This window comes from Alligator sinensis, unplaced genomic scaffold, assembly GCF_000455745.1.
Source record: "Alligator sinensis unplaced genomic scaffold, ASM45574v1 scaffold875_1, whole genome shotgun sequence".
NCBI classification, from domain to species: Eukaryota; Metazoa; Chordata; order Crocodylia; family Alligatoridae; genus Alligator; species Alligator sinensis.
In genome coordinates this window covers 67,915-87,756 of record NW_005843460.1, presented here as the reverse complement: position 1 = coordinate 87,756, position 19,842 = coordinate 67,915, and positions in this window count along the sequence as shown.

Below are 19,842 nucleotides of genomic sequence, written 5' to 3'. Positions count from 1 at the left end.
TCTTTCCTGCTTATGCAGGGGGTCGGACTCGATGATCTATTGAGGTCCCTTCCGACCCTAACATCTATGAATCTATGAAAAAGACTATGGCTGAAAGGCTGCCTAGCTCTGTCCCCAGACCAACTCCCTAGCTCTAGCCAACTATGCATTTAAATAAGGGGCAGGCAATTATTTTGGGTGGAGGGCTGCTTAACAAGGTTTGGTGAGCTATCGAGAACTGCATGTGTAGCCCTGCCCCTTGACAGGTGCCCCACCCCCTGGCCACCATCTTAGGACCAGAAGTCCTGCTCCTAACCCCTGACCTTTGCCATCAGAAGTCCCTAGCTTCCCCACCCCCAATACTCCTTTTGGGAGCGGGGTGGGTACCATCTTAGAACCAGAAAAAAACAAATCATGCACTAAAATATTTTGTCATGATTTGTGTTTGTGTACTGTATATCAAGGTGATTGTATAATAACTCAAAAATAAATTCTTAGTCTTATATTGCGTGTGTGTGTGTGTGTGTGTGTGTGTGTGTGGTGGGGGGGTGTATGGTGGGTGGGTATGCTTATGGTGGGAGGTGCATGGTGTGTGTTTGTGTTTATGGTGGGGGTGCATGGTGGGTGGGTGCGTGTGTGTTTATGGTGGAGGGTGTATGGTGGGGTGTAGAGGTGTTTAGGGTGGTGTGGGTGTGTGGGGGGTGTGGCTGGGGGGGTGCATGCATCTGTATGTCTTTGTGTGTCTGTGTGTGTGGGTTGTGGAGTGTGAAGGAGGGTAGGATGGGTGTAGGGACCCCACACACTTTCCCCATGGTGCAGCAGCAGGTGGGGGCTCTGGCCATCGTTGCATGTGCACAGCCCCCGCCCAGCCATTTGTTTCCCTGGCACTCCCCACACTTGCAGGGCACAGGAAGGAAGCCCCAGGTACTGGAGCCGGATGCTTTCCGCACTCCAGCCCACTCCAGTACCTGGGGTTTCTTCCTGTGCGCTGTGAGTGCGAGGAGTGCCAGAGAAACAAACGGCCTGGCAGGGCCTGCACTCCTTGCAGCACTGGCTGGAGCCAGGCAGCAGAGCAGGGTTCCCACCCCCTCCCCTGCTGCTGCTGCCCCTGCTGCCTGCCAGGGCTCCACGCCATGGGGGAAGTGTCAGAGGGGTCCCCATGCCCCTCTCTCCTCACACCCACACCCTGCTCTATGTTCCTCCTGCCCAGAGGTTCTGGCTCCATGCTACAGCATGCCCCAGCCCCACAGTCATCACTCCAGCCCAGCTGCAGCCCCACCCACGCTTCCCAACCTGCTGCCCAGAGGCAGTGGGGCACCAGGGGAGCCTATAGCAGCAGCTCCACCCTGTGCTAGCGCAGCCGGCCCTTCCACCTACAAGGGTGGGAGCAAGACATAATAGGGTATGTTGGGGGTGGGTGTAGGCATACTGAGATTTACTTCTCTGCAGGCCCAAAACCTCATGCTGTTTTATTCAGGAACAAACAACACCTAAGTGGGAAAATGAAAGTAACTCTGGAACAACAGAGCTTGAGACCAGAGCTCCACCCTCTATCTCATAATAATAAAGACTAACACTTTAACCCTATAATTGCCCAATTATGACAATGCAGGTAGTGGAGATGGAAGGGGCAGCTTGTGTGACACCAGGCAAAGCCACACTTCAGTGCGCCTTATCTGAATGATGGCATAGGAACAGTCAGGTATAGTAGGGAAAAGAGGCAGGCTGCAATGGCTGAATAATGTCTGGTCTGACTTCCAGCTAACACAAAGAACTTGTGGACAGGCAATTTTGCTGAGAAATGGGAGATACACAGGTTCCAACCCCTTGTTGGTCAGTACAGCCTAAAACCTGATCTCTGTTTTCCTTGATGTGTGCCCTCAGCCCTAGATTATTGGGCACAGAGGTAATTAAGATCTAAAGCTTGCTAGGAGACCCCTAATGCCACTACTTACCTACATGAGAGGAAATTGGATTTAGACCTAATTATGTTAATTTGAGGTTGCAGATTCTACTAGGGGGTAAAGCACCTAAAATGATGTGCTGTGATACTGAATATGTATTGTAACCTTTGCTCCTTTGTAGAAAAGGGGCTGTGCACTTTTTTAGAAGGTACCCATTAGCCAAAGAGAAATTACAGGGATGAATAAAAGGGTTGTTAGATCAAAGTTAAGAGCCTAAGATATACAGGATCGCCTACATTATCTAATCGGCATTTCTGGCCTTGTAAAGTATGTTAAATTTCTGTGCTACATCAGAGTGCTTTCAATGAACTAGAAGCAACACCAAACCATTACATTTTCTTTCTTTTTCGTTATCAGACTTATTTATAACAAATTGCGTGGTTTACATGTGCAGACACGTACTGCACAGTAAACTGCTCTACTTGCAATTAAATTTGCTACCTGCAAATGCAAGTAGCAAGTTTACTCGCAAGTAGTAACTGCAAAGTAACACACATGTAGATGCTGACCAGCAGCAAATTTTCCCCCAACCAGCCCTGCCATTAGGAGGCCAGCCTCAGCTCTGCCCCAGGGTCCAGAGCCTCTCCTGTTTCTGCTCCGGTCCCCAGCCCCAGGGCCTTAAAAGTCTGTGGGCACACTGGGGCCTAGGGGCATATGCAGGCAGCCTGTGATGACAGCTGGCCACTACTTCCCCCAGCACAGGCTGCAGGGCAGCTGAAGCAGCCTACTTGCACCCTGGCACCACTCCTTAGCACCTCAGTGTCATATGGTTTCCTGGGCCACACCATCTAACCCCACAGGATACTGCAGACACCTGCCAGGCCTGGCAGCACCAAGACCCAGGTGCAACTGGCTTGTGGCCACTGGGGCCAGCTCCAGGAGATGGAGGGAACTGGGAGATAAGCCAGGGAAGAAAGTGAGAAGCCAGGGCCAGGAGGCTGGAGGCAGTGGGAAAAGCCGGCAGACATGCTGGGACTGGAAAGAGAAAGTGGAGTGGTGAGCTGGGGAGCTTGGGAGACAAAGCACGGGGGGAGAGCCAAGCAGGTGATGGAGCTGGCAGGGATAAAGCTGGAAAATAGCAGGGGTGAGCAGAGGCGGCGGGGAAAGCTAAGGAACTCGGGAGATTGGGAAGAAAGCGGAGGCAGTGGAGGTGGACGTAGCCAGGCTGGAGAGCTGGGGAACTGGGCGGCAGACGGGGAGGATCAAAGGGCAGAAGCCAGGAGCTGGGAAAAGCCGGGAGAGAGTGGAGAAGCCAGGAGACAGCGGAAAGGAGACAGGGGACAGAAGAGGGCAGCTTGAAAAAGTGGCTGGAGCAGAAGCCATGGGAGAAAAGACAGAGTGGGGGAGCAGAGATAGGCTGGGAGGGTGACAGAGAGCTGACCAGGCAGCGGAGTGGGGAAAAGCTGGGAGAAGTCAGGGGGCTGAGCTGGGAGATGGCAGAGACAGTGGAGCCAGGTTACAGGGGCAATGGCAGAGTCCGAGGACAGCAGAGGAGCGGCAGAGACAGGGGAGTGGAGAGGCAAGCCAGGAAATAAAGCTGGGATGGCAGAGAAAGCTGGGAGGTGGAGGCAGCTAGCCAGGAAATCTGGCCAGGGAGAGAAAGTGGAGGTGGCAGGGCAAAGATGGGAAAGCTGGGAATGGAGGGAGACACAGAGAAGGTCAGGAGAGAAAGAGAAAGCCAGAGGATGGAGTTTGGACGAGGCGGGTAAAGGAGAACAGAGCTGAGGTGAGGGGAGGTGGAACAAGCCAAGGAAAAAAGCAGGGATCAGAAGGCCAGCTGAGGGATGGAGGCAGAAATGGAGGTGGAGGAGACAGTCAGGGGAGATGGCTGGGAGAGACTGGGAAAGCAGCAAGATGATAGGGCAGAAGCTGGGAGACAGCAAGTCAATGGAGCAGAAGTGAGGGGTGGTGAAAGTCAAAGTTTGGAGGAGAGCAGAGCCAGACTTTAGAGGAGAGCAGAGCCAGGGCTTTGGAGTTGGCAGAGATGGAGCCAAGATGACAGACAGAGAGCGCCAGACAGACAGACAGAACAAAGGTCGGAGGGGCAGAGAGCAGAGATTGGAGTGGGGCCAGGAGGTTAGTAAGACAAAAACCCAACTCAGAGTTCCAAAATAACAGTTTTATTAAATAGGCAACGCACTATACAGCCCCATGAAATTATTGGTTCACACACACACACACACACACACACACACAATGGTAGCAGGAGAGGAAAGGCTTAATGGAGGGATTTGAGGTCCAGGTGTGCAGAGACAGAGTTCAGGTTCCTTGCTTGGCGAAAGAAGGTGGGTGATAGCTACCTATCCCAGGCTGAGAGTTGATCCTCAATGGCCAGCCAGGGTCTTCTCCAGCAAGGTGTTGTCCAGAGGAGGGTTGCCGGCAGGGCCTCTGGGTGGACAGGTGGCGTAGCATAGTGCTGGTCCAGATGGAAAGGGCGTCCCAGGGAGGTCACACTCTACCACCCCTTTTACCACAGGTGGGCTACCTGTGACTGCAAATGGCAGGACATGTCCAGGCAAGGGCCAATCCTGTTCAGATGAGGTCAAGCAGTTCCAGGTGTCCTCATTGTCCAGTGGAATACAATGGTGGAGTTTCTGGTTTCTATTCTGTTCTTTGTTTCTATGTTGCTGGTTTCCTGAGGGTCTTTATCTTTCAAATATTCTGTCCTGGGAGTAGGTTTGTGGTTTCAGGGAGAGTCAATGCAAGGTGGTGGTCCAGTCATTGAGCTGATAGTCCAGTCATTGAGTTGATGGTCCGGTCATTGAGCAGGAGCTATTTTTAGGCCTGCTACCATTATGTCTCAAGCACCCTCATTTTCTTTCATCCAGGGAACCGATTTACATAGAAGGGGTAGGTATGAGTTGGAACACAGTTACAATAGGGTATGCCCAGGCAGGGGACACAAAATGGAGACTTGACATTACAAGATGGACACTTAACATTATAAGATGGAGGGTTAACATTACTTTGGTTAACTTACAAGAATAGGCCTATATCATACATTATCAATATAAAGCAGTAAAAATCAATACAAACATAATAGAAATACAATATAAAATAATAAAAATGAATACGAAGATACCAGAACCCTCCAGGCAACCCTCGCTTAATGCTGTTTTGCTTAGCGCTGTTTCGCTATAACGCTCATTTTAAATTGATACCCGATTCAACTTAGCACACAGCAAGTTTCATTATAATGCTTGCAGTCGCCATCTTGGGTCATTAAAAACACTTGCAGTCACCATCTTGGGTTGTCAAAAACTTTCAGTTTCACTTAACGCTCATTTCACTTAATGCTCAGTTTTTCAGGAACCAATTAGGAGCACTAAGCAGGGGTTGCCTGTATTTACAATATAAAAAGGGGCTTGTCACAATAATGGCATACAAGAACTTAGCTTATCTATGACTACTTATAACTACTTATAAGGGATAGAGAGGGCAGAGAGAAAGTCAGAAATGGTTAGGGAAGGGGAGGGAATGTATTTTTAAATAAATTTAAAAAAAAGACAAACTGGGGGTTTTGCTACACCAGCAGCTCCAACTCCTCCCTGGAGGAGGCCCCTGCCCAGGCAGCCACATGCTGCACACCTCTAACCCAGGACACCACAAGGAGCTGCACACCCTTGCCACCAGCATGGACCAACCCAAAGCTGCCAGGCTTTCCTGCCACACCCACCTGGTAAGCCCAGCACTGGGGGAGGGCCCACCCTGCCCAAGCATCGCCCCTCCCTCCCCAATCTGGCCTGGCCACATTCCCCTGGTCCCCAAGTCCCCCACCACCACAGCACATATGGAGGCAGGAGACAGTGGAAAACTTTATTGAGCAGCCTTTGCCCTCACAGCTAGGTGGGCACAGGCCTCTCACATACTGAGGAATGTGTTGATGCCAGCAGCAGTGTCCTCCTCAGCTGCAGGGGGCAGGAACATGTAGCACAGCCATAGGAGCCCTCAAGGCAGTGGCAGAGGTTGTGAGGCAGCATGGCTTGCCCGCTGCACCATCAAAACTCAGAGTCCTGTGCCAGGTGCACAGGTGTGCCCAGGGCACCATGGCCCTCAGCAGCAGCAAGGAATAGTGGGTTGGGCACTCCTCAGTCTGTGCAAACAGTTCCTCACACTGTGCCCAGGACACTTACAACATGGGCATGCTCAAGGCACAGCTCTGGCACAGGCTGTGGGGGCAGACCCAGGGCACCTCCCTGGAGTGGCCCCCTGTGGGGAGGTCAGGGGCAGCTCTGTATCCCAGTCATCCCAAAGCCCCATGCCCACCAAGCCTGGGTGCTGTGAGCTTGGCAGCAGCACAAGAGAAAGGCTAGCTTGCAGGAGGAGAAGAGGGGGAAGTGGCTCTGCAGCCATAGCAGCAGGTGCATGGCCTGCCCAGGCCTAGGAAAGAGGGAGCCAGGCTGCCTGTGGCCAGCATCACACAGCCCACCAGCCCCTGTGGAGCCAGCACAGATGGGGGGATCAGTCTGCGGCCACCTGCGCCTGGGCCTGCATGGACAGTTTACCATGACCTGTGGGCACCCGTGCACACATGATCCCTGATCTGAGGCTTGGCAGCACATGGCCCCTGGTACAGAGCATCTTATCACAGAAATGTTGCAAATGTTCACAAACAGACCCTTTCTCATGGCTCTGCAGGTCCTGCAGTTTCACACAGGGGAGAGGCAGCAGTTGGCAGGTGGGATGGCATCTCAGGGTTACTGCCAGTCTTGGCTGGGGCACTGTGGATGCACCAGCTCTGCCAGAGGAGGACCCAGGATGGGACCCTCCTGCTGCACTGGCTTGTGACAGCATTCGAGGAGCAGCTTGTGGACTCATGGGTGTGGTGGGTGAAGGTTGTCACCTGGCAAGAGGCTTGATGGGCAGAGAATGTGGCCCATGAGGAAGCATAGGACCAGGCAGACCAGGAGGTCAGTCCAAGGCTCCTGGCCTTCCATTGAAGCCCTGGAGCAGCAAGTTGTGCTGGTGACCAGGGCAGTGGAGGTGGCAGAGGAGGACTGCCAGGTGCTGGATGTTGTCCTGGTCACTTTCATACTACCCACTGCCCTGCTCCCGGCTGCAGCCCCACCTGCCCCCTGGCACCCAGCTGCTGCCCAGCAGCATCCCACCCCCCCTATGGGCTTGAGCAGAGGTCCAGCACTACATCAACCATCCAGTAGTCCCTGCCCCCACCCCCACACTGGGTCCCCAAACACCTAGCCCTTCTGCACTACATCAACCATCCAGTAGTCCCTGCCCGCACGCCCACACTGGGTCCCCAACCACCTAGCCCTTCCGCCTGGGCCCAGCACCACCACTCATCCCAGCTCCATGCAGCCATAAAGCAGGAGTTGCCCATAGCAGGGCCAGCACTATGTGTGGGCCCTGCTGACCCTGGTCACTGACTGCAGGAGGGGGAGATGGGTGTACCAGGAGAGCAGCGGCCACTGTCACCCCTGGGTGAGCCCCCAGCCCGCTGGGCTTGATGCAGCATGCGCACCCACAATGGCAGAGCCAGAGGCTGGAATGCTGGGTGCCTATCCCTGAGCTCCACCCCCTAGACACACTCATCCCACAGCCCCCCACCCTAGGAGGGTACAAATCATGTACACAGTTTACACAAGGAAGAGGGTGTTTTATTGGTGGTGGGTGGGGTGCTGTGGGGACGGAGGGGGGGAGGACTCTGTTGTTGGGGATGGAGTGGGGTCTGTTTCTGTGAAGGGAATAAATTGCTTTTCAGAGAACTGTCTGCAGTGAGTGTGGTGCTGGGGGTGGGAGTTGGGCAGGGGTCCATGGACGGCTACCCAGGAAGGCTGCAGAAGGGAATGCAGGAGGACGTGGTTGGCCAGAGCCTCTTGCACCCAGTACCCTGGCCTCCACTGGTGAGTGTGTGGCTCACCTAAAGCCTCAGTGTGGGGGCTCGCCACTGCCACTGCTGCCACAGCTCGTGCTGCTATTGCCAGGCATCTTCTGCCAACTGTGCCTCCTCTGCCCACGCCTCATTAAATAGCTCCCCCTGGACCTCACAGATGTTATGTGGCATGCAGGCTCTGACAAAGACCTGAGGGATGTTGGCCTCAGTGAATTCGAGATGGGAACCCACCACCACACCCAGCTGAAAGTCCAGTACCCCCAACACAAAGTGCCTGCTCTGCACTAGCACTGGCAGGATGGAGTTCTAAAAGATGCAGGTGTCATAGGCAGCTGGTGCTCACATTCATGAAGGCACCACAGTGGTGAACAATGGCCTGGAGCACAATGGAGTAGAAGCCCCACCACCTGGAGCAGAGATGATCACCAAAGGGTGGGCATATGATGGGTACGTGAGTCCTATCCAGGGCCCCAATGTACTAGGGGAATCCCAGGGGGTTGAATCCCACCACCACCACCAAGGGGATCATGCACGCAGAGCAGGTTGTTCCCCAGCATGTTCTGGAGGGCACACCTCCAGGATGGCCTCCCTGGCAGTGGCCTTGCCTATGGTGAAGAGGTGGCCAACACAGCGGAGGCTGGCAGATGTGGCCAGCTTGAGCAGGGCAATGGCCAGCCAGGAGCCCACAGGGAGGGGCTGCCACATGGTTGTGTTCTGCCACTCCAGGAGATCCAGAAAAGTGGCCTGAGTCATCCAGAATGCCTCCAGCCCTCTCATAGAGGACTTCAGTCATCCTGACATCTGCTAGGAGGGCAATACAGCAGTGCACAGACAATCCAGGAAGTTTTTGGAAAGCACTGGAGGCAACTTCCTGGTGCAAAGACAGCATTGGAGGCAACTTCCTGGTGCAACTTCCTGGTGCTGGAAAGACCAAGTAGGGGCCATGCTTTTCTTGACCTACTGCTCACAAACAGGGAAGAATTGGTGAAGAATGTAATAGTGGATGGCAAGTTAGGCAGCAGTGACCACGAGATGATTGAGTTCAGGATCCTGACAAAAGGAAGAAAGGACCCTGGACTTCAGAAAAGCAAACTTTGACTCCCTCAGGGAACTGATGGACAGGATCCCCTGGGATGCCAGACTGGGCACCTCTACACACACATTTGATCCAGGATCAGTTTATTTACAAATAAACTACTTGAGAGTAAACACTCCTGGGCAGGCGTCTACACTTGCAGGGAAGTGGGAGCAGATTGGCTAGTAATGGGGTCCTGCATGCTTCCTGGGGGCCTGCAACGGGAGGGGATGGGGAACAAGCTGGGAGTTTGTGCCCCGCTCAGTTCTGCCAGTGCAGCGTTCTGCTTGTGCCCCTCGCTTGCCAATCACAACAGCAGAGGGATAAGGATCTCCCAGTCCCCACTCCCTAGTCACAATCTCGGAGTAAGGGTCCAGGCTCCATTAGCAGGGCCCACCCTGGCAGCAGGCAGCTCCCAGAGGCAGGGAGCAATCTCCTGCCACCTGGTGGATGGCTGACTGGGAACAGATTTGCTCCCAGTCAGGTGTCTACATGAGTGCTACTGCACCATTACTAATTGAGAATAAACTTGCTACTTGCATTTGCAGGTAGGAAATTTACTCTCAATTAGCAAAGTTTACTATGCAGTAAGCATGTGCACGTGTAGAAGCACATGCTTACTGCACAGTAAACTATGCTAGTGCATAGTTAACTGTCTCATGTAGATGCACCCACTGAGGGGGAAAGGAGTCCAGGGGAGCTGGCTGTGTTTTAAAGAAACCTTACTGAGGGCACAGAAACAAGCCGCACCAGCGTGCAAAAAGAATAGCAAACATGGTAAGCAACCATCTTGGCTTAGCAGAGAACTCTTCAGTGAGCTTAAACCCAAAAAGGAAGCTTACAAGATGTGGAAGCTTGGACAAACAATTTGGGAAGAGAATAAGAGCATTGCTTGGGTATGCAGGGATGAAGTCAAGAAGGCCTAAACGCAATTGGAGTTGCAGCTAGGAAAGGAAATGAAGGGTAACAAATAATGGTTTCTACAAGTATGTTGGTAGCAAGAGGAAGGTCAGGGAAAGTGTGGGTCCCTTACTAAATAGAGGAGGCGACCTTATGACAGAAGATAAGGAAAAGGCTGAAGTACTCAATACCATTATTACCTTGATCTTCACAGGCAAGGTCAGCTCCCAGACTACTGCACCAGGCAGCCCAGTTTGAGGAGGAGGTGAACGGCCCTCAGGGGTGAAAGAACAGGTTAGGGACAGTAAAGCTGGATGTGTAAAAGTCCATGGGGCCAGATGCAATGCATCTGGGGGTGCTGTCAAGTCAACAGCTGATATGACTGTAGAGCCACTGGCCATTATTTTTGAAAACTCATGGCAATCAGGGAAGGTCCCAGATGATTGGAAAAGGGCAAATATAGTGCCCATCTTTAAGAAAGGGAAGAAGAAGGATCCAGGGAACTACAGACCAGTCAGCCTCATCTCAGTCCCTGGAAAAATCATGGAGCAGATCCTCAAAAAATCAATTTCTAAGCACTGGAGGAGAAGAAGGTGACTAGGAACAGTCAGCATGTATTCACCAAGGGCAAGTCATGCCTGACCAACCTGATTGCCTTCTATGATGAGATGACTGGCTCTGCAGATATGGGGAAAGCAGTCAACGTGATACACCTTGATTTCAGCAACGCTTTTGATACTATCTCCCAAAGCATTCTTGCAAGCAAGCTGAGGAAGTATGGGTTGAATGAATGGACTTTAAGGTGGATAGAAAACTGGCTGGATTGTTGGGCTCAACGGATAGTAATCAATGGCTCAATCTCTATCTGGCAGCTGATATTGAGTGGAGTGCCCCAGGGGTCAGTCCTGGGGCTGGTTTTGTTCAATATCTTCATTAATGAGCTAGAAGGTGGGATGGAGTACACCCTCAGCAAGTTCACAGATGACACCAAGCTGGAGGGCATAAATGGCGTGTGCCTCTGGCCGCTAGGGGGGCATGGCTGCACTGGTGGCAACAGGAACCCGGTGGCAGTAAGCATGGAGCTTCTGCAGACACCACTGACACTGTCGGTGGCGCTTTTTTGCAGGGTGTGCACTGCCATACTCAGGGGTGCATGTGCACCCGCGTGCACCCCTACACATTGCCCCTGCTGGAGAGTGTAGTAAAGACACCAGATGGTAGCACTAGGATTCACAGTGACCTAGACAAATTGGAGAAATGGACCAAAAGAAATCTCATGAGGTTCAACAAAGCCCTGCACTTAGGACTGAGCAATCCCATGCACAGCTACAGCCTGGGGACTGATTGGCAGCAGCTCCGCAGAAAAGGACCTGGGGGTTACAGTGGACAATAAGCTGAATATGAGCCCACAGTGTGCCCTTGCTGCATTAGTAGAAGCATTGCCAGAAGATCGAGGGAAGTAATTATTCTGTTCCATACTGGTGAGGCCACATCTGGAGTAGCATGTTCACTTTTGGGCCTCCCACTATAGAAAGGATATGGACAAGTTGGAGAGAGTCTAGCAGAGGGCAAAAAAAATGGGGGCATGTGACTTATGAGGAGAGAATGAGGGAACCATGTTTATTTAGTGTGCAGAAGAGAAGACTGAGAGGGGATTTAATAGCAGCCTTTAACTACGTGAAGGGGGGTTCCAAAGGGGATGGGGCTGGACTGTCCTCAGTGGTGGCAGATGACAGAACAAGGAGGAATGGGCTCAAGTTGCTGCAAGGGAGGCTTAGGTTGGATATTATGAAAAAAATTTCTCACTAGGAGGGTGGTAAAGCACTGGAACAGGCTACCTAGAGATGTGGTAGAATCTCCTTCCATGGAGGTTTTTAAGACCCAGCTAGACAAAGTCTTGGCTTGGAATAATCTAGTTGGGGCTGGTCCTGCTTTGAGCAGGGGTTGGACTAGATGTGACCTCCTGAGGTCGCTTCCAGCCCTCATTTTCTATGATTCTATGAACACAACGTCACATCCATATATCTTAATAACATTACAACTACACAGATTACCACTACTGTCTATGTATGGTTTCATTATAGATTTTAGTAATAACAAAAATGGGGGAATGAATGTGTAAACAGACACATCCTTGCCCCACATGTACGACAATAGAATTACCATGCTGCTGTGGTGATGCCAATACAAAATAACATGTGCTGGTGTCTAAATTTAAACATGCATTTGTGGGATCTACGGTACGGTTTTCATCCATGAATTTCAATCCTTGTTTTATGATACATCTTTTTAGACTGACTGTTTTTAACCTTTTTGACATGTTGGCTATTTAATGAGGGGGATAAACTATGCATCCACCTAAACCATCCAGTTTCTAAGATGTGTGTAAAAGCAAAACAACAGGGTTGTATGATGTGAGTCGGTGTTTCCAAAAAGCCCTGCCCTCCAAGACGGAGGGAATCCCCCTTATAACCTTTGCCCTCATCACCAAGTTCCAACCAAAATCAAGTATTTTCTAAGCCCCACTGATGCTGACCAGTCAGTTCTGAAAAATGTCACCACCACCTTGTGGAGTGACCATTGGCTTAAGACCGGCCTCGCAGGTCAGTGGCGGGAAGTTTAACAAAGGGACCTGGACAAAGGAGGAGGAGTGGGTTACCTCTCCCTCTGTAATCTTTACATGTAGTCACTGTGTGGTATACTAAAGAGGGGGGAGGAGGGGCAGGGTTGGGCTGCAGCCCTAGAGCAGTGAGACAGGCAGGGAGGTTGATTTCTCCACGTGTGGCTCTGCACTTTGAGCACCCTCGTGCCCCAGCCAGCCCCCCCACCGCCCAACACTGCTACCTGAAGCCTGGGGCTGACCCTCTGTGCCTTGTTCCCCAGGCCCTGGTGTAAACTGCTCCACCCCAGCTCAAATTGCTGCTATCCCAGGCACACAGGTAGACGCTGTGCCCAGGAGTAGTTTACTCCTGCTCAAACTGCCCTGGAGTTTATTGTTTTGACTTAATTGCATGTGTAGATGCACCCAGTAGAACTAGCTTTGGTAGCTTTGCTATTTTGGCAGGGCTAGCCCACACAGAGCACACGGCATGTGCCTTTTCTTGATAGGTCTGGTACATTACTTGCTCTTCAATTTCTTATTTTGTTGGTTTTTTAGCAGCCCAAAACATTTATCCATTTGGTCTTGGTTTATCTCGAGGGCCACTAACACTTGTCCATGGGTGTCCGAGACTGCCTTTAACATTTGTTATAGCTATTTATTAGTTAAAACTCAGGGGCTACCTCCCCCCACACACCACCCCCTTTGGGTGTCACATCTGCATGGGACAGCTAGTCTCCCCTTCTGGCAAACATGTGAGTATTCTGATTCAGAGGCTGTATCCTTAACTCCCATGCTGAATAGCTAACTGATGCCCCTTTCCTCCAAGAATTTGCCCAATCCCTTTTTGAATCTCGCTAAACTATCAGCTTTCACAACATCTGGTGGCAATGAGTTCCACACTTTAATTATATGCTGTGTGAAAAAGAATTTCCTGTTGTTACTTTTAAATTTACTACCTACTAGTTTAATTTGGTGACCCCTAGTTCTTGTACTGTGTCAGGGACTAAATAATAAATCCCTATTGACCTCCTCTTCACCATTTAGTATTTTGTAAACCCTTTCATTTTCCTCCTCAAGCATCTCCTTTCTAAACTAAACAGGCCTAGCCTCTTTAGTCTCTCCTCATATGGACCACTAATCAGCCTCGTTGCCCTTCTTGGGACCTTCTCTAGTTCTTCTGTCTCCTTTTTGAGGTGTGGGGACCAGAGCTGGGCACAGTATTCAAGGTGTGGATGCACCATGAATTTATAAAGGGGCATGATGATAACTTTCTGTTTTGTTTACAATTTCCTTCTTAATGATCCCTAACGTTTGCCTTTTTGACGGTCGCTGAGCACTGAGCTGATGTTTTTAGCAAACTGCCCACAATGACTCCTAGATTTCTTTCCTGTGTGGTATCAGCTAATATAGAGTCCATCATAGTGTAGGTATAATTTGGATTGTTTTTGCCCACGTGCATCACTTTACCTTTATCTACGCTGAATTGCACCTGCCATTTAGTTGCCCATCTACTCACTAGTGCCAGATCCTTCAGTAGTTCCTCACAGTCCACCTTGGTCTTTACCACTTTAAATAGTTTTGTGTGATCTGCAAATTTGGCCACCTCACTATTCACCTGTTTTTCCAGGTCATTTAGAAATACATTAAATAGCACTAGACCCAACACAGATCCTTGGGAGACCCTGCTGTTAACTTCTTCCCATCCTGAGAACTGACAATTTATACTCACTCTTCACTTTCTACAGTGAATGCCATCTGGTCTTGGTGATTTGCTACTGTTTATTTTATAGATTTCCTCTACAACCCCATCTATTGAAACCTCATTTCAGGCCAGCTCCACTGACTTGTCCCTAAACGGGTATGGATCTGCCAAAGGAACTTCCCTAACATCTTCCACAATGAACACATGGAAAAAATGCATTTAGTTTCTCAGAATGATCCCATCATCCTTCAGTGCCCCTTTTACGCCCTGATCATCGAAAGGCCCAACCGACTCCCTGGCAGGTTTTCAGCTTCTAACTTCTAAATAAAGAATTTTTTATTGTTATCTTTTATGTCCCTAGCAAGTTTCTCCTCAACTTCTTTTTTAGCTTATTACAGTTTTACATTTGATTTGCCAGAGTTTATGCTCTTTTTTATTTCCCTCAATAGGATTTGACTTCCACTTTTTGAAAGGAACCTTTTTTCTGCTTATTGCCTCTGCAGCTCTGCTACTAAACCATGCTGCCTTTCTTTTGGTCTGCTGTCTATGTTTTTGATTTGCAGTATGCATTTGCTTTGTGCCTCCAATACGGTGTTCTTAAGCTGTCCCCATGCTGCTTGCAAGTTCTTTACATCCTTAGGGGCCCCTTTTAATTACTGTCTAACTAGCTTCCTCATTTTGTGGTAGTCTCCTTTTTTAAATTAAAGGCTACTATGGTAGATTTTCCTCTTGTCTCCCCTCCTACATGGATGTCAAACCCAACTACATTGTGGCCACTATTGCCAAGCACCTGAGTAACTCTTACCCTTTTCACTGAATCCTGTGCACTACTTAGGACTAGGCCAAGAATGATCTTTCCTCTTTTAGGTTTTAGGAAGCAGTCTTCTAAAACATCAAGAAATATGGTCTCTGTATCCCAGCCTGATGTTCGATTCAACTTATGTGGTTGTGGATTGGTGAAATAGGGCCAGGCCAGATAAAAACTGTACACAGGAACCTGTTATTACCAGTAGTGGGACCACCACTGGATATGAAGAGAGGGGAAGTTTAAGGTAGAAGGGATGTTGTTGTGTTTTACCATCCAGCTATAAAGGATAAGCACTGGTGATATACAAATTCCTCTAGTGGGTTCAGGCTGAACTTGTTTCCCACATGCTTTTAAAGAGCTGAAAACCTTAGAGTACTAGTAGGTCACATGCAAGACAACATCTACTAGATTCTAAAAGAGCTAAAATCCTTGAGGTTGCTCAAGGTCTATTAAGAGCTGCACTGTGAGAAGCAATGCCCCCTAGCAGCAGTGACAACAGCAATGGTAAGGCAGGGGCAGAGCCGACCCTGGTTGGGTGCAGAGCCTGGGGCAAATCAGCCTGTGCAGGACCCCTTTAACACTGCGCAGGGCTGTGGGACCCCCACAAAGACAGGGCATGGCAGTGCTGTAGCAATGAAATTAAGTGCCCAGGGCCAAGCAGATCCTGCGTGCCCCAGACGAGCCGCTCTTCAGCAGATGTGAAGCCAGTGGCACATGGCAGAGAAGGAGGTGGCAAGCGACTGGATGCTTCTTCCACGGCACAGGGATGAGCCACCAGCTCCAGGTGGGCCCTGTGGAAGGGGCTGTGGCCTCTCTGCCCGGCTCCATGGGGCCCCCCAAAGTGCGGGGCCTGGGGAGGTTGCCCCAATTCTTCCTACCCAAGGGATGGCTCTGGGCAGGGGAAAGTTTGGGCTAGCATCTACACTGGCTCTGCTGGATGCAATGTTCACCCTCCATGAGACAAAGAGAGACCTCTGAAGATACTGACTCTACGAAACTGTTAATCATGGGTTGAGGTGGACTACTGATTGCTCAGTGCTTCCTAAATCTATTCGAAGTCCCATTTTCCTTCCCCCGTTACTAAACCCTGTCATAGTTCAGTACTGCTTGCCAGTATTAAAATTTGGTCACATTGGAACACCCGGGCAGAATTTATTTTCCCTGGTGTTACGGCAGCCAAAACCGACTTCTGTCCTGCATGTCAAGATCTCAATGCAGCCGATTCCTCTTCATGTGAGACAGGTGAGGAAGCCACAACATCAACCCAAGGGTTTTAGTAAAATGCTTAGAACTGTTTTAGGACAAGACCAAACAAAGGACCCAATTACCAGCTGTAACTATTCCTGGCTTGCCATTGTAGTCCAGAGGAGCCCCAGCCAAGATGCCAGGTCTTAAACCCATTATTTACTTCCATAGAGTACCCTACCATGACAGAAGTGCAGACAGAAATCCAAAACAGGGACAGCTTGTACCAGAGACCATCTGATACTCAAGCTGTGTATTAGTCAACCACAGGTTAATGTTTCATTTCTACAAGATTAAGACCTTGAATCTACGTCCCTAGTATACAATGCATTCTGCTTCTTTGGCCACTCTCTCCTGAGGTGAAAAGGCAAAAATCCAGATTAAACAACCAGCGAAATTACACTGGCAGATACTTTGTGTTCCCAGACTGCTTCAAACCAGTTGATACATGCCAAAGAACTTCACATGTAAAGAAAAACTCACAGGAGCAAGGGCTCCCAGCTACCTTTGTGATAATGAACTCTGCCTAACTTCTCCCATGCTCTCCAGTGCAGAGATTTTATAGCAATCACTTTACTCACCTAGAAGGAGCAAGATGATGATATAAAAAAAATGCCACTTGAAGCTCCCTCTTTTTCAACAATGAGCAGCTGCTGCCCCCTGATGCAAAACACAAGCCCTTACAGGAGGAAGAAAGTGATAAATCAAGGGCAAGCAAAGCTTGTCCCATGGGCCAGATTGGGCCTGCAGTGGACTCCATTTCCCAGCAACCCCTGCCTGCATTGCTGCTGCCAGTTTCCATGGAGACCCCAGCAGTGATGGGGCTGTGACAGCGTAGGGCCAGGGATTCCATGGAGACCAGCCCCAGCAGTACTGGCAAGACACAGGGATCAGGCCTCCAGTGGGCTCCATTCCCAGCAATCCCTACTCACATTGCTGCAGCTGGTTCCCAGTGTTGAGGTTGGGGGCGGGGGGTGGTAGGAAATAGAAATTGTTTCCTCACTAGCTCTAAGGTGCTATGCTGTCTGTTTCTCAGACAATATATGCAATTGCACCATACCAACAAAACAAATGAATCCCTCTATATATTGCCTCCACTTCCCAAAAACAGTTCCCAGGGAACCAGAGAGCATAGCATTTGCAGAGCCTCTCTCTCTCTCTCTCTCAAAAGGATGCTTACAATGATAATGAATTTACATTATATATATATACATATATAAAGACCTTGCTTTAACTTCTGTGTGTGTGTGTGTGTGTGTGAGAGAGCGAGAGAGAGAGAGAGAGAGCGAGAGAGAGAGAGACCTCTCTCACAGAAGTTAAAGCAAGGTCTGTCCAGTGACTGTAAGGTAGGTCAGTAGCCTGGACCTGAGATCTTTGTCAAGTCACTTTGTGTCCATTTGTCACCTGTAAAATGGGGATAAGAGTCCTCCCCTTAAGCAATAGCACATTGCTATTGCAATTTGATTGACTATATCAGTAATTCAGCTAAAATCCCTTTATCAAATCCCAAGGCAAGGAGCAGTTGTGCAGTTAATTTATGCTATCAGGCCTCTAATTGGAAACTTCTGTGGGTGGCTTAGGAGCCACCTGACTGAAAGGGTGTAGCATGATCTGAAGGAATGTAGCTGATGTTACCAAAGAGTGTAACAGTAGTGAACTGGAACCATGTCAGTCTTGTCCTGTAAGTAATTTGAAAACTCCATTGTGTGTTCTTTTCCTTGACATAAGTGAATAAACTCTGCATGCCCTTTATGTATGAGTGTATGTGAAAGGGTGAATGGTGAGAGAATGGCATAGAGACAGGAAAAGAAGATTTAACTGCGTGTTGTAAGCAACAAGGCACCGAATATGTAAGTTACCAGTTAGTAAGCTAATTAATAGATGGCTGAAGAATCTCTTTGAGGCCTAGGGCACAAAGGAGATAATGAGAAAAAGGAATGCACACATCCTGCCAGATGGGCAACAAGGACACTCCAAGGCTGAGATACCAATTTTTTCAACCAAAATGACCTCCGGCTGAGATAAGCAGAAGATGGATGAGAAACAACTGCAAAAACAGACACTGGGTATGGAAAAACTCCAGATGCATCTGTTCACCCAGCCTCAGCCTGCTATCTGCATCTTCTCTCAATAGGCCTGGGCCGGCCACCCAGTACTCCTATTGAACAACTGCTGCTGGTAACTGTAATATCTGAATGAAATGGTTGTTTTGTGTTTGTGCTTGTCTGAGTGTAATGATGTGTAGGATGATTGTGTGTGTCCATATGAGTGGTGTGTCCAAACCTCTGTGTTTAATTCATGTAATCAATAAATGCGGCATTTTGCCTTATCCCCCTTTATAAGGTCTTGCTCTTGATTTGATAAATTGGTAATTCAAAGTAACAAGGGGCAGGGTTTAAGAGGCATATAAGCCCAGGGCCTCAACAAGGGCAGTCAGTCTAACTCTGCAAGCTACAGGGAGAAGAGCTCTGCAGCAAGAGTGCTGTAGCAAAGCAAATGATTGAAGTCCTCTTACCTCTGGGACTTGCAAGCAAGGAGCTGAGAGCTTGCAGGGATCTAGAACCAAGGATGAGGACAGTTTTGTCATATAGCTGGTGAGCCTGGAGTTTTGTTACAGCCAGGAGGCTTGTATTTTGGTTTGTGGTTTGGACCAGTGGTCTGGTTTTGGACTAGCAGGGGAGGCAGGAGACCCCAGTAGTGAATGAGGGGCCATGTGATTGCTTTGAGCCCTGCCAGAGGCTGGGACAAACAACCAGAAAAGGGGCCCAGCACTTGTCATCCTTCACCATAAGACGTCGAGTGGGTAAGGTAAATAGTAGGGTGAAAGTGCTAGACTTTAGGAAAGCTGATTTCAATGAACTCAGGCGATTAGTCAAGGACGCACTGCAGAGTAGGAGTTTTGAAGTGATGGGAGCCCAAGAAGGGTGGCTGTGCCTTAAGGAAATGATCCTTCGAGCACAAAGCAAGACAATCCCCGAGCGAGGCAAAAGGGGGAAAGGGGCCAGGAGGCTTCCCTGGCTGACCAGAGAAATCCAGGGCAGCCTAAGGGACAAAAGGGGAGCACATAAAAAGTGGAAACAGGGAGAGATCACCAAAGATGAATATACCTCCTCTGCTCGTGCTTCTAGGGAGGCAGTTAGATGGGCCAAAGCTGCCATGGAGCTGAGGATGGCAACCCAAGTAAAAGACAACAAGAAATTGTTTTTTAGATATATTGGGAGTAAAAGGAAGGCCCAGGGAGGAATAGGACCCCTGCTAAATGGGCAGAAACAATTGGTGACAGACAGAGGGGACAAGGCTGAACTCCTCAACGAGTTCTTTGCCTCAGTGTTCCTAAGCGAGGGGCACGACAAGACTCTCACTGGGGTTGTAGAGAGGCAGCAGCAAGGCGCCAGACAACCATGCGTAGACCCTGAGATGGTGCAGAGTCATTTGGAAGAACTGGATGCCTTTAAGTCGGCAGGCCCGATGAGCTCCATCCGAGGGTGCTGAAGGCACTGACCGACATCATTGCAGAGCCACTGGCAGGAATATTCGAATGCTCATGGCGCACGGGCCAAGTCCCGGAGGACTGGAAAAGGGCCAACGTGGTCCCCATTTTCAAAAAGGGGAGGAAGGAGGACCCGGGCAACTATAGGCCAGTCAGTCTCACCTCCATCCTTGGCAAAGTCTTTGAAAAAATTATCAAGGCTCACATATGCGAGAGCCCGGCAGGA